Source organism: Euprymna scolopes, chromosome 23 (assembly GCF_053919585.1).
Source record: "Euprymna scolopes isolate OS-2025 chromosome 23, ASM5391958v1, whole genome shotgun sequence".
Taxonomy (NCBI): domain Eukaryota; kingdom Metazoa; phylum Mollusca; class Cephalopoda; order Sepiida; family Sepiolidae; genus Euprymna; species Euprymna scolopes.
This window is the reverse complement of record NC_136504.1, coordinates 50,212,399-50,223,955: the sequence shown is the minus strand read 5'-3', so window position 1 is coordinate 50,223,955 and position 11,557 is coordinate 50,212,399.

Here is an 11,557-nt window from a genome sequence, read left to right as displayed (position 1 = left end):
CCTGCAATCAGTCGAGAAGAGTGCCAATGAGACAGCGCTCCTCGTGCGGGCAGTTCTAGGAAAGAAGCTTTATTCATGGAATCTGCGTTTAAATTTAAGCACAGATAGCGAGTGGGGAAAATAGTCGATAGTGATTGTAGCTAGCCGGGTGTTTTTTTGTGAAAGTTTGGCAAGGAGGGGGACACTATAGAGTCCCAAACTTAAAAAAAAAATGGCTGCTACAATTGTTGCGTTGTGTGTATGAATATTAGTATGTTCCATAACGACGTACACGTTGAATAGTGGGGTTTCTCTTTTTATCTGTATTTTCATGTACGTGTACATATATGTGTATGTATATACGTCTTATCATTTTGTTGATCGTCGTTTTAACGTTTATGCAACAGTTCTAACAGGAAACGATTGACGTGGACGTATCGAAACAGTTGTAGACAAACAGTTCTTTTTAACAGATGTAAATAACACAACACGTACCGGAATTATTTACGAACATTTATTTTCATGATTTCGGCCGGCATTTTCCGAGATTACACGTTTTTACATCTTGGCTGCCTGAAATGACGCCGCTTCCTGTGTCATGTAGACCAACTCCCCTTTTTGAGACGTCCGTTCTCTCTTATGTCCGGCTAACAACTCCTATAATCTCTTCCCAAATCTACATTTCATCACGTGTCATTACGTGTCTCAGACCAACAGCTGATGTAATCCCAATCTAGTTATTTGTTTATGCAAACCAAAAATCATGTTTTCTATTTTCTATTTTCACATTCTTTTTGCGATATTAATCTATTATATGTCAATCATTTTTTTTTCAATTTAATTGTTTATTTTTCTAATCATAATAATTGATCCAGCGATCCACCGTCGACCCACCGTCGCTCGAATCCATTAATGATAATAATAATAACAACAACAACAATGATAATAATAATAATAATGTTTGGACCCTTGGCCCTGCTTGTTACTGTTAACACAGCTACTACGCTATGATCACAGCCGAAAGAGGCACAACATTACATAATCACTATCAACAATTTTTCCCACTCGCTATCAGTGCCTTAATCCAAATTCAGATTCCACGAAGAAAGCTTCTTTCCTAGAACTGCCTGCGTGTGGAACACTGTTCCATTGGTCTGCTTCCGGGCAGATTACAATATGGTAGCCAATATGGCCCAATGTAAAAAAGCTCTTTTTTTGTAACAATGTACACGAGTTGTGTTGTGTTAGTAATACTCGCGTGTCTCTCATGGTTGCTTAATGAATATGGAAAAATCTGCTGATGGATATACTTATGTGAGTTAATCAGCAGCTGTATGTTAATTGTTCCTATTGATCTTGCTACCTTGGTGATGTTGATGATGTAGATGATTGAGGCTTACACTGTACAGTGAAACATAGACAGCCATTTTCTATAACGGAAATTCTGTCCGAGATTAAAAATGTGGTGATTCGTTGGCAAAAAAAAAAAAAAAAAATGGAGAGAAAACTTTCGAAAGATAGCCGAGAAACGCACACATAATGTTAATTAGAGAGGTCATACGAAAACGAAGTAACCTATAATTGATAACATTACGTATGAGACAAGTGATAACGTTTTAAAATGCTTACCTTAATACAATTTTATATTGTGACGCTATTTCTGACGTCACGGAATTTAAATTGTTTACATCTTTCCTGGAACAGTGCGAGATCGTTCTTTTAGCGTTTAACTCATTTTATACGTGTGTTTTTCAGTTATATTTTTAACTCCCCATCTTATCACCTGATGATAATTCGACGAACAAGTTAGTGATACGTATGAAACATAAATTGTGTTCGTTTTGTTTATTTTAACATAAAAAAGGACGACTAGAAAAATTGAAAAGAAAAATTGCAATTAGTAGACGAACTTTCATGAGCAAATTTCCCTTCAATAAATATTCGCCTGTGAAACATATTACAATGGGGCAGCTTCTTAATTAAGTATCGCATGATTGTTTACAAGTCCAATATAAAAACAAAAATTATTGAGCCGTCCTTTTGAGTACGAGGTGCCTTCAATAAGTTTCCATACTTTATTTGTATAAACAATTTTATTCACAGCAAACACAGAAAACTCCAGTCTCCTTCAAAGTAATCTCCTCCGACTGCAATGCATTTGTTGTACCGTTCAAACAACTTATGAAAGGCCCCATGGAAGACTTCTTGTGTGAGCGTGTCAATGACCCTCGTCACAGCCTCTTCCGTTTCCCCAATTGTCTGATAACGAGGCAGCCTCTAAGGTTTTCCCTGGGCTTAGGGAATAATCAAAATTCAGTGAGCAAGGTTTGGACTATATGAAGGATGAGAAACTTTCTTGATACCAATCTCGGTCAAATAGTCTGTGATAAGGATGAATTATGAACTGCACCATTGGGACAAACTTCCGCATCTTCAGTTCTTCGCGAATACTTGTGTGTACAGTTCTCACGCTGATATCAAACTGTGCATTGATTGTCTCTTTAGACACACGACGATCCTTATCAACGAGAACATCACCAACATGACCTTCTACAACATATGTGTGAGGTAGAGGTGGGATATCTATCTGTATAGTCATAGAAGGTGCACTTTTCCAGGCTTTAAATTCTCATTTGGGAAAGAAATTAGTTTTTTTTTAACTACCTACAAAGGACAGCGGCACGTCCTTGAAAAAAAAAACTGTAAAAACATAACGTTGTCATCTCCCCTCATCAAGATATACATGCGACTGAGGATCAAGATGAATGATTCACTAGGTACCAAATGCAGATAACCACCTACCGGGGAATACCGATGAGGATGCTCAAGCATTTTTGTAGGCCAGAGTAGGAATTTACTTCTTTCCTACCAGGGAAAGATAAGACACAAATTAGAACGATGGGAGAAAGTCAAGTCAGCTCCTCTAAAGGAGGAGCACGCTGGCCTTTTAAAAATTTCGTGCGCATCTACATTGACATTCCCCGGTATGGTTGCCTCGAGCAGTAAGCAATAAACTTACTCCGCCTGAAAGACAAGAGGAAACAACATTGGAGGGTGGACCTCTTAGGACTGCTCAGACTTATACTCCAGCCTGATAGATTCAAGTTTATTCCCTTCTCAAAAATGGCCAAGATTATGACAGAACGTATTCTTAGTTGGTATAACTTACTCAGTCTGTGCCAAGGAATATCCTGGATATTCAAAACCTCCCTTGACCTTGTGTCTAACTACCTGTGGAGGAAGTAAATTAACACATTAACTATTAGGCTGGTGCAAAAACAATGTCGTTTTTAATCAAATATACGTAAAAAAACGACATTATTTTTGCACCAACTTAATAATTGTTTCCTTTTTATAATGCACTATTGCGTTACAAATTACATCCATGTTTTCTTTTTTGAAAAAAAAAAAATCACTTAAATCTATTTCTCTTTGTCACCTGTTTGTCATCGCATCTCTCCCATCTCACTTGTCAATTGATTGAACTTGCATTCTTTTGTCTTTAATTTCCTTACAAGAATCTGATCTTTTATTCCCCCGCTTTTATAAAATTACATATTTCGAAATAAAAGAATTTCCCCCAAAAAAAACATTTCTTGTTTGTTTATTTTTATTTTTTTTTAAATATTGTTCCTATTACGTTACAGACTTTTAACAAGAAAAATTGTATATTTAAACGCGGGATTGAGAAATTGTGTAACTTTACCCAACACGTTGTATCCTCAGTCGTAAAGCAGACAAAGAATTTAAAAAAAGAAACTTCAACTCGGCATTTATTTCCTCATTCTCCCGCCACGTGTGATTTCTTGTTACTGCATTATGTCACCCACGTAATCGTTTTCTTGTACGTGCTCTCGAATGTCATCCACGTCTCTATTGGAACCGTCTTCTCGAATGTGTTCTCTCCTTTTTTATAGTCTTTTTTTTTTTCTTACTGTGACGTCATCTCTCTCACGGCGCGCTATGTTACTATTATACACCAATATTTTACTGAAATAAAGAGAATGCTCATCTCAAGACGAGTAAAACAGTTTTGCACCACCTTTCGGGTCTTTCATATTTTAAATGCATTGTATTCAATTAAAAAAAAATGGTGTCATGTGACGAATTGGATCTATTTGATTGGTTAATTGCTGGTATTGAAAACTTTATGACTTCTAAAAACATCTTAAGGGGGGCTATGGTGCAGCCTTGAATGTACTGTCACTATTGCTCCAAGAAACCACGATTTCAATTGGTGTATGCAAAATAGATGCCTTTTAAAAAAACATGCCTTTTAAAGAATGTTTCCCAAAATGGTCAGTACAAACACCAACCTCCTGGAAGCGGTACTTTAATCTCGAGGGCAGTAACGCAAAAAAAAGGGGTGACTAAAAAATATGCACGCACACATATACACAGAGAAATTAAACACACAAATAAATTGTGTGTTTAATATTGTTGTTTTCAATTTCAAAAAAGTCACATGTTTAAATTAAGGGTAATTGCGAAGACAATAAATGGTTAATTAGATTATTTGTTATTTTTGAAAAGCAATTCGAAAAGGACATTTTTGGTATGATTTAAGGGTTATTGTGAAGATCAAATAAAATGTTTGCAAGCCGACGAAGTCCAGCTTGTGTATTATATCATTGTTTTTAAGTACATAGTTTGTTTATAATACATAGTTTGTTTATAATACTGCTGTTTTCACTTAAAATAAAAATTTAAAAAAACTCACATGTGTTTATCAGGTAAGAAGCACTTGCTGTCTATTCTAGAAGCCAAGGGAGCGGTAGCAGTCTATTCTATACCATTTCAAGTTCAAAATGATAATAATCAACTTCAAAATGGACTTATTTTCAAGGAGGACTGCCTTTAAGTGAAAAAAGGATAAACAAAGGACAAAATGAAAAAGGGATTAAACTCTATTAAGTGAAAAAAAAAATCTAAAATATTTATCTACGTATTTTTTCTGCCCATGTTTCAAAATAATCTCGTCAAATTTTTACAAACTTTAATCGAGGATGGAGTTATCTCCCCTGGTGTTCCCCTCTTCGTCCGTAGCCAACAACAACAACAACAACAACAACAGCAACAACTACTACTTGATCATATTAAGCAGTCTTTCATAAGAACTTTATTCTATAACAGGTAGGTACAATATAGTTTCTTTTTTCAATATCTTCGTTTTTTAATGCCATTGCACGTTTTTTAATGTATTCCTACATTTTTAAATGTCTTTGGTAAACTGTACAAGCACCAATTTTTTTTTTTCAATTATATTATTATTTTGGTAAAAATATTAAATAAACAATGCTTAATTCAATGATTATATCGATAGTTGGAGAAATTAATTTTTCTTCAAGTTATAATATTATAATTACCATGGATTGATTAACATGGACTTCAGGGGTTTTGTCGTAATGTTTCTGAAATATTATTATTATTTTTTTTATTGTTAACATCTACGATGCTTTATTTTTATATAAAAACCAAACAGAAATTCCTGCGTGTTTTGTTTTTTTATTATTATAAATACGGGCAATATGAATGCCGATGCTCAAAATGTATAAACATTTTGACCCCTCCCTTTACTTAAAAATTCACCAAAAAGCAGGAAATTAAACAATTTTAATGAAATTTTCAGAATTTATCAAATAATGATTGCGGAATATAATGAACTAATTATTTTTATTTAAATCTTAGTGAATATGTATTATTTTGTTTAAATAAAAAATACCTTTACTAAAGTTATGGCTTTTAGTAGTAAATAAAAAACGTAAAAAATTATTTTTGCTTTTTCTTTATAAATAAAGCATCGTAATTTGTAACAATAAAAAAAATAAAATAGTTTTTACTTGAACATTACGAAAAAAGCCCTTGAAGTCCGTATTAATGAATTCGATATAACTCGAAGAAAAATTAATTTCTCGAACTACCAATAATATCATTGAATTCAGCATTGTTTATCTAATATTTTCACAAAAAAAATATATAATTACACATTATTTCGACTTTTTTTTTACGCTTACATTTTTAACGTAATCTTTACATGTAAGAATCTAATATTTCCATTGCATGCAAGACGTATAATTATCAACGTAAAATAATGTTCATATAATCTTGGAAAATAAAGTAAAAAAAAATTGAAAAACAAGAACATAGAAAAATAATTTAATTAAAAAATGGCAAAAATTATATGAACGTTCCATGTGGGTTATTTCGGATGTGCATAGTTGAAAAGAAAACCAGTCTGTTTTGGCCACCCTCCTCCGTTTTTCAACTACCCGCCTGTTTGTATTCATCAACTTTAAATTTCACGTAAACATTATGATGAATGTTGACATAAGTCTGTATTTTTTTAGTGTGTAATTTTTTCAATGATTATAAATTGTTTTCTTAACCAATTGTAATTCTGTATTAATATAAATAATGGCGTTAACTTTTTTTTTTCAAAGAATAAATTGTCAGTAGTATAATTAATGAATTTAATTAACTTTTATGCATTTTTGAATGAAGGAGGGTCTTCGACTAAAAACAAAAAAAAAAGTCGCTCGGTATGCCGGAATAAATACATAAATTATGTCTAATTTGTCCTCCCATACATATTTCAATTTTGCCGCGAGAGTTTATTTTGATACGATGAGCGAGTCTCGTTGCTACCAGTGATACATTTTTGGATAGTTATTACTTTTTTACTTGGAGATAATTCCAGAAACTTATATTTTTGTTGCCAGAAAAATGTAAACGCAATTTTTATCATAATGAATTTTTACGTGAAATCTAGGGTTTTCAGATTTGAAATACAATTATTCCATGTATTTTTTATTTCACACACTTTTTTTCTTTGAGAAATTAACTTTAAACTATAATCTTTCAAACACAATAAAAAAGTAATCGAAAATTAAAAAAATTATTATGATTAACCGGCGTTAAAAACCATTCCCCCCAAGCAGCCATTAATTGCCCGTACCTAATTATTACTACGTAAAACTCTAACTTTAGCGAAAGTGTTCTTTTATTAATAAAATAAGAAACATTTTCACTAAAATTTGAAAAAAAAAAAAAATGGGTTCATTATATTTTGTGATTGTTAAAGAAAAAATACTGAAAATTAAAAAAAAAAATTGCTCCATTTCCTGAATTTTGTTGAATTTTTAAATGGAGGGAGGAGTCAAAATGTTTATCCGCTTTTAGAATTGGGCATCTATTTTGCACGTACCTACCAGTTGAATGATCTTTATTTAGTAGCCCCCGCATAATAGTAGATGTAAATAAACTGCCTCCCTCAAATGTAAGTAAAAATGTATTTTAGCATTCTGTCATAATTTAGAAAAAATAAAATAAAAATAAAATCTACACTACATACAAGAGTTATGTCCCTTGCACTGTTAACAAGGTACGATGTTAAGAATAACAGGGGCATAACTTTTCAATGTTTTCCTATGCCAGATTGACAAGATATTTCTCAAAATATCTCATGTATAGAGAGCTTGATCGCTAAAAGGAGACTCACGAGGTGACTACATATATGAAGGCTGTAGAGGGCAAATGTCTAGTTTAGCGGCGTAAATAATTTGACAGACAAAAAATTATAAAAATTATTTATTTTTATATAAAACATTATTAGACCCTAAGATTAAAATAAAACAAGAACAAATTTCAATTTTTATTATTTTTTCGTCATTTTTATTAGACTAAATGTACTATATTCGAAGTCGCCATATTGCTTTTAAATTTTGGTCTTTCTAAGATTGGACAGATTGGCAATTTTTTTTTTTTTTTTTTTTTTTTTGTAAATAGAATCATGTTTTTAGCCGCCATATTTTTTTTGTGTAATCAAAGGGCCAAATTTGACCAATCTGTCAAATTTTAAAAGCAATACAGCGACCTTGAATGTCGCACATTTAATCAAATAAAAATGATGAAAATATAATAACAATGTTGGTTTTCTTACAGTCTTTGAGTCTAATAATGTGTTTTTATATAAAAAAATAAATAGTTTTTATAATTTTGTGTTTGTCAAATAATTTACGCCGCAATACTACACATTTACCCTGTGAATATCAACAAATCGTCATGAGGAAACTTGAAAGCTAACTGATCCAAATCGCTCGGGATTTTAATCAAACAATACGTCAGCGAAGGAGAAGCTGACACAAATCGCCACGGAGTGTCAAGTTCGCAGACAGTAAAGTGGCGGCTTCAGTGGACCAAGAACAAAGCACATATGCAACCTATGCCATAGACTGACAATCCTGTATCGGCCTCTATCACTCCCGTCTCTCGGTGGTGGCGCCTCTACAGTCACATGCTTCTACCAAACAGAAAGTCAATGAAAACCAATTAAACAATAAGTATGTTAGTTCAAGGGAGAGAATCGTAATAGCAAAAAAAAAAAAAAAGCAGAGTTGTTTCCCCTATATTATACTAAATGAAACTTGACTTATCTAATATATAAAAGGCGATACGTCTGTCTTCTGACTATCTCCGTATTTTCAAACTTTATCTCTTCCGAAACTAAAAGTCGAAGAGCGGCGCGAAGGGCCTAAGTGATTGGATTTTTATGAACCGTTCTTTTATGGAACTTTAATCGGTTAAAATAGTTTTTAAATTGTTAAAAATGGGTAAAAATTGAAGAAATGGTTATACATTTTGTACATTCATCTTAGTTTATTTTTAATTTTTAATTTTTCATCAGTTCATATCCGTGTCACGTTGGTACGGTGGTAACGTCACCAGCTTTGAATGTTATAATTTTGCTTTCAGTTTCGATTCAAGCTGATGACCTCCAAAGACATTTTTTTTAACTTTTGAAATCACGACTCTATAATAATATGTGCTAAATCTGGACAAATCAAAATATCATATTTAAGCGTATTTTACGACTGAGCAAAGCCGGGCAAAGCCGCTCCCCACTAATATATATATATATATATATATATATATATATGTATATATATATATATATATATATATATATATATGAAATATATATATATATGTATATATATGAAATATATATATATATATATGAAATATATATATATATATGAAATATATATATAAATATATATTTGAAATATATATATATATTTGAAATATATATATATATATATATATATATATATATATATATATATATTTCAAATTTTCAAAAGAGACACACACACACACGGACGGACATTTGCACTTATATAACGAAGGTATACAAAATTTTATTATTCGACAAGGAGTACAAATAAAACAAGAGAAAACCTTATTCCATGGAGTTTTGAAGAGAGCAAATCTTCTCATGAGAGGGAACAGGTTTGCAAAATATACAATACATTTTTCAGGTTAATGCATCACAGGAAACAAATAATATGAAGGTTAGCATATTTGCATCAAGAAAGTCATTTAACAGTTTTAGACACACACACACGCGCGTGCGCGCACGAACACACACACACACACATATATACACGCACACACACACGCGCGCACACACATATATATATATAATGGGGGCCGATAAAATTGAATGCTCATTTCGTGGCGTCTAGATTGGGCTTTATATATTCAGAAGTCTGTCATAAAAAATATATTTAATCAATAAATATGTTTTGATAAAGCTGATATATATTTTTTTTAAATAGCGCAATGTTTTTTTTCTTTGACAGAAAAACCAATAGCCCGCAACAAATATGAGTTCATTAACATTTGTATGAAAATAGTGTCCAATGTAGCTTAAATATAGAACTGGCACAAAATGGAATGCTTATCTCGTGGCGTCATGATGGGGCTTTATATATTCCGAAGACTGTAATGATAAATATGTTTTGATGAAACTGGTATTTTTCTGAATAAATCTATTTTTGTTGGGTTTTTTTTTTGTTTTTTTGGACAGAAAAAATAAACAATAATACGCAGCAAATGCGAGTTTATTCACATTCCTATGAAAATACTATATATTGTATTTTAAATATACAACTGACACAACTGAAATAAATTAATCAGTACTAATAAATTCTCAGAAAGTAATATTGTGCTACATAGTTCAATGCAAATAATAAAGTCATACTGTGAGAGACAATCTTCAGTTCACCACCTCTTAACTCTCATATCTGAGTACTTGAATACTCTTGAAAATGCCGCATACAATTGTCTGTGGCTGGAAACGGGTCGTATATTTACGAGTTTTGACTGTATCTAATTACTGAAAGCATAACGGACTAACAAGCTGAAACTGCTGTCATTAATTTTCCCCAATCTTTATCTGTGCCTAAATCCAAACGTAGATTCCATGAGCAGAGCTTCTTTCTTAGAAGTGCACGACGGCGGAACTCGCTTCCGTTTGCCTGTTTCCCAGCTGACTACAACTTGGATGTCTTCAAGTCCAACATAAACAAATTCCTGAAAAACCGCCCCCTTAAGTAAGACACTCTATCAAATATCCAATACTAATGATTACTACGATACTATCTCACTGATTACTGTACATGCAATAACCCTTATCCCCGAGTGGCTTCCGGGCCTTGATAAGTGGTGACCGCCATGTAAAAAAAAATCTCGACTTTTGTGTGTGTGTGTGTGTGTGTGTGTGTGTGTGTGTGAGAGAGAAAGAGAGAGAGAGAGAGAGAGAGAGAGAGAGAGTCCCTCATAGTTTCCGAAACAGCTGAGCCTACCTTTTGCAAATTTCACACAAAGGTAATTTATATGTCTGGCACAGTTTTGTACAGAAATTGATCCGATAAATATCGAAAATCGAAAAAAAAAATCCGACCCTAAATATAGTCTTTTTTTTTTCTTCGAGATACAAAAGAATGTTTACAGGGTAATATTTTACCTTACAGCGGCAAGGGAGATAATAAAACATCAACAAATTATTTCTTCTAAAAAAATATGGGCATCTGGAAATAAAGCTCAGTGGTAGAGCATTAGACTACATATCGAATTATCTCCTGTTCAAGCACGATTGCATGCCAACATTTCATTTGGAGTTTTTTATCGCTGAATTCAATTTACGAGAAAAGAAGAGGTACTATCTAAAATGACTGTAAATCATCTCTTCGTTTGCATATTTTAAAACTAATTATTAATCAGAAGTGACATTTCCAGGGCATTCATCGTCAAGCCCAAATATCAGCTGAGATTTATGTATTTTTACGAATGAGTCCACCAGGCAAATTAATCCATCGTAATATATAATATCCAATAGAGGATTGATTCGATAACGATACATATGCCATCTACATAAATAAAAATATCAGTACGTAATATATTGTACACCGGGTGTCCAGCTAGTATGTATATATATATATATATATATATATATATATATATATATATATATATATAGATGATGGATAAAATAAAATTGTTTTACTTAGTGATCGCTAGACTTTTATTCTTTTGCCAAACGGTCATAAACAACGTTTTAGGTTTAATTTTGACAAACTGCATATCATTGCGCATTAAAAAGTAAATAAAATAACAAAATGTTAAAAATCGATTTTTTATTCGAATTATTTTATGACTGCGTAATGTTTACTTGATATTTAATTCTCATTTTGCGTATATAATAAAAGAGGCGCAGTTTTCCCCCTCTGGACAA